The sequence below is a fragment of the Harpia harpyja genome, chromosome W (assembly GCF_026419915.1).
Source record: "Harpia harpyja isolate bHarHar1 chromosome W, bHarHar1 primary haplotype, whole genome shotgun sequence".
NCBI lineage: Eukaryota > Metazoa > Chordata > Aves > Accipitriformes > Accipitridae > Harpia > Harpia harpyja.
The window spans coordinates 1,703,745-1,708,169 of NC_068968.1; the positions used below are offsets into that span (position 1 = coordinate 1,703,745).

At 39.8% G+C, this 4,425-nt stretch overlaps 1 long non-coding RNA gene across 1 annotated transcript; it reads left to right on the top strand.

Moving 5' to 3' along the window:
* Positions 1-520: 520 nt before the first annotated feature.
* On the top strand, positions 521-3,821 carry LOC128136147 (uncharacterized). Its single transcript, XR_008233275.1, has 3 exons — positions 521-587; positions 2,475-2,650; positions 3,759-3,821. It is a non-coding gene; the product is annotated as an uncharacterized LOC128136147 (long non-coding RNA).
* The last annotated feature ends 604 nt before the right edge of the window (positions 3,822-4,425 follow it).

The following is a 4,425-nucleotide window of genomic DNA, read 5'->3' on the forward strand; positions in this document are numbered from 1 at the left end:
CAAATAGATAATGCTGATGCCAAAGCAGCATTGATAATAAAATTGGCCGTGGAAAATGCAAATGCAGACTGTAAAAAAAATACTACAATCGATGCCAGGAAGAGTGACGCTAGTAGATATGATAGAGGCCTGTAACAAAGTTGGGTCTTTGGAGCATAAAACTACATTAATGGCCAATGCTTTTGCTGTAGCCATGCGAATGGATACAAAAAATGTTAAGAAATGCTATAAATGTGGACAACCGGGACATTTGCAATTTCAGTGTAAAGAAGGGCGAAACAAAGTGGAAGCTGGGCCTAATATATGCCCTTGTTGTCATAAAGGGAGACATTATGCTAACCAATGTAGATCTCGTTTCACAAATGAAGGTGTAGCTCTGCCACCTCGAGGTACCCCATCGCCGGGAAACTACAAGAAGAGTGCGAGGAGCGGTGCGACGACCCCAACGGCTCCGAAAGGATCCCAGAACGGCGCCAAGAAGGATGTCTGGCAGAATTGCCAGCCCGAACAGCTGGAAGTGCCGAACAGCTGGAAGTGCCGGAGTGGATGTCTCAACAATAGAAACCATTCTACTATGGAACTCTCAGGTACACCGTGTGCCAGTAAACGCACAAGGACCATTGGATAATGGGCTTAGTGCCCTGTTGTTGGGACGGTCTAGTATAACATTACAAGGAATTTTTGTGCTTCCCGGGGTGATTGATGCGGACTACACAGGCCGCATTTATGCTATGATTTGGATGCCGTCTCCACCAGTATCGATACAGGAAGGAAGCAGAATTGCACAGCTAGTCCCTTTTAAAGCAAATGTACCATGTAAGGTTAATCAACAGCGTGGCAATGCAGGGTTTGGATCTACGGGATTAGAAGCTCAAATTATGTGGTCAATGGAGATCAATAAAACAAAACCTAGTATATCAGCAGAGTTACAAAATGCAAAGAACAGGCCAGAAAAAATAAAATTACAAGCATTAGTGGATACTGGAGCAGATGTAACAGTTCTGTCGTGGGAGGACTGGCCTGTTACTTGGGAGCTTTCTGAGATGGATTCGAAACTGTTCGGTGTGGGAGGATTATCAAAAACTCGACAAAGCAAATATATGATTCAATTGATTTGTCAAAATTCAGTTTCTTATATCAAACCTTATGTAACCAATATCCCTATGAACCTGATAGGCAGGGATGCATTAAGTCAAATGGGATGTGTGCTTAGTACAGGAGACAATGTTGTGGCGCGGCCATTGACGGGCGACCATGCCTAAAACTGAAATGGAAAACAGAGGAACCGATTTGGGTAGATCAATGGCTGCTGACTGAATCTAAGGTCGCCATCTTGAAACAGTTACTACAGGAGCAATTGGAACAAGGGCACTTGGTGAATACCACGAGCCCTTGGAATACACCAGTTTTTGTCATTCCAAAAAAATCTGGGAAATGGAGACTATTGCATGATTTAAGAAAAATAAATGAAGTAATGGAAAATATGGGAGCCCTTCAATTAGGGTTACCCACGCCTACTATGATTCCACAAGGATGGAACATTTTGATTATTGATTTAAAGGATTGTTTCTTTACAATATATTTAGACCCGAAAGATGCAGAAAAATTTGCCTTTTCTATCCCCACCATAAACAAACAGGAACCCATGGAATGTTATCATTGGGTAGTTCTGCCACAAGGAATGAAAAATTCTCCAACCATATGCCAATCCTATGTATCCCAAGCTCTAAAAGGGTTTAGACAACAAAATCCAGACTTGATTACTTATCACTATATGGAAGATACCTTGATAGCAGGGAAAAGAGAGTTATCCAAAAAGCTCAAAGAATTGACTACACAATTGTCTGATTTTGGTTTAAAAATAGCACCAGAAAAGGTACAAAAAATGCAACCATGGAAATATTTAGGTTGGAAGATTTTAGAAAAAACTATAGTTCCACAAAAACTGGAAATTACAGACAAGATTGAAACATTGAATGATGTGCAAAAATTACTGGGGACAATCAATTGGGTTCGAACACTGTTGGGAATAGATAATGAGCTTCTGACCCCTTTATTTGAAATGTTACGAGGTGACTCTACCTTAACGGCACCTCGACAATTGACCCCTCAAGGTAAACAAGCATTACAAAAGATAGCAGATCTAATATCCCAGAGTCAGGCTTTTAGAATTAAAGAAAATCTTGACATTAATCTTAGCATTTTAAACCGAGAAAAACAACCCCTCGGGATCATATATCAATGGGAGGGAAGTCACAAAGACTTGTTAATAATAGAATGGATCTTTTTAGCTCACCAGGCCCAAAAAACCATATTTTCTCGGACTGAAATGATTTCAGAATTAATTATAAAGGGGAGACGTCGGATTATTGAGATTTGTGGACAAGAACCACACACGACTGTCGTTCCTTTAACTCAAGGATATTTACAATGGTGTCTACAGAATAGTCTAACTTTACAAATTGCTTTTGCAGATTTCGAAGGAAAGATAGATATTCATCTTCCTGCACACAAAATGTTTACCTTGCTACAAAATATACAACTAGAAGAAAAAGAATTGTGTGCAGAGTTACCTACTGATGGTCCTACAGTATTTACGGATGGCAGTGGAAAAACAGGAAAGGCAGTAGTAGTTTGGAAAGAAGGTCAGGTATGGAAAAATCACATTGTCTCATGTGAAGGCTCCCCCCAAGTGGTGGAACTTCAAGCTGTAATAGAAGTATTTAAAAAGTGGCAGGATGTTGAGGTCAATATTATTGCTGATTCTTTATATGTGGTAGATGTAGTAAAACGCTTGAGACGGGCTTATTTGAAAGAAATTGATAACATCACATTGTTTGAAAAATTTAAGATGTTGCTATTTCTGTTAAACCAACGGACAAAGTGTTATTATATAATGCATGTGCGAAGTCACACCAGTTTGCCTGGATGGATCACAGAAGGGAATAAACGAGCTGATTTACTAGCTAATCCTGTATGGACTGGGCCACCCCCCAATAAACTTCTACAGGCACGTGGAGCTCATAGTTTTTTCCACCAACCAGCGAAAGTATTAGCCAAACAGTTTCAAATTTCTATAGCAGATGCCAAAGCCATCATTCAATCCTGTGCTGAGTGCCAGAAATTATCTGGGCACGGAGATGGCGCTGTAAATCCTAGGGGTCTGCAATCCTTGCAATTGTGGCAGACTGATGTGACTCATGTACCAGCTTTTGGAAAATTGTGTTATGTTCATGTTTCTGTTGATACATATTCCTTGATGATATGGGCCACAGCACTTGTGGGCGAAACAAGTCGACATCTACAAACACACTTATGACAAGCATTTGCAGTAATGGGTGTCCCGGCCCAGACAAAAACAGATAATTGACCATGTTTTATAGCACAACGGACTCAGGAATTTTTTCAGCAATGGGGAGTTACTCATATTACCGGCATTCCTCATTCTCCCACAGGTCAAGCTATAATCAAACGTACTCATAAAGTATTAAAAGACTTTTTGGAAAAACAAAAAAAGGGGGAATTAGGGGAACCTCCTTCAAATAGACTCATGAAAGCAATATATGTGATTAATTTTTTGACCCTGCGTGGAGAGTCAGTTGTCCCCCCTGTAGTTCGGCATTTTCAAACAATGAATAGTGGGATTCAAAATATTGATAATGGGTGGAAAGTCTGGGTTAAAAATATTGAGCGTCAGCAATGGGAGGGACCTTTTAAAGTAATAACGTGGGGCCAAGGTTATGCTTGTGTCATTACAGAAAATGGGCCAAAGTGGATTCCAACTAAATGGACGAAACCTTATGCTGAGATTGATATGGAACACGCTGACTGTAGTAAGCAGTATGACAGTGGCACCAGTGATTGATCCATATCATTTAACACCGTGGGACAGTAATAATGTTTGGGTGACACTGACAAAAGCTATTAATCAAACCTCTTTTTGTGTGTCATTGGCATTACCTGAACAGTCTTTTATTCTTATGTATTTTATTAGGTATAATGTTGCTTTTGCCGTGTTTAATTAGCTGTGTTCATAGGTTTTTGCAAAGGGCAATACAGCATGTTATTACTTGTCGAAAAACAAAAAAGGGGGAATTGTGGACACATATTTAGCTAATGGTCGCAAGAGCATTCCAGATGCCTTTAGAAGACCTTGAACAGAATAAACAAGACGACAAAAAAAGAAAGATGCCAATTAGAAGAACACAGGTGCACATTCCAAGATAAAGGGAACTTGGCACAAAGAACCTCAATTCGGCAGTTTATCTTGACCAATTAGACTGAGACAAGTTTCGCGTGTTTTAGTTAATATAACCAATTGTGTCCTATGTTTATGCGTGTGTACAGTGTTAGTATAACCAATTATATCTTATGTTTATGCGCGTGTACAGCGTTGATATAACCAATCATATTTTATGCTTGTGC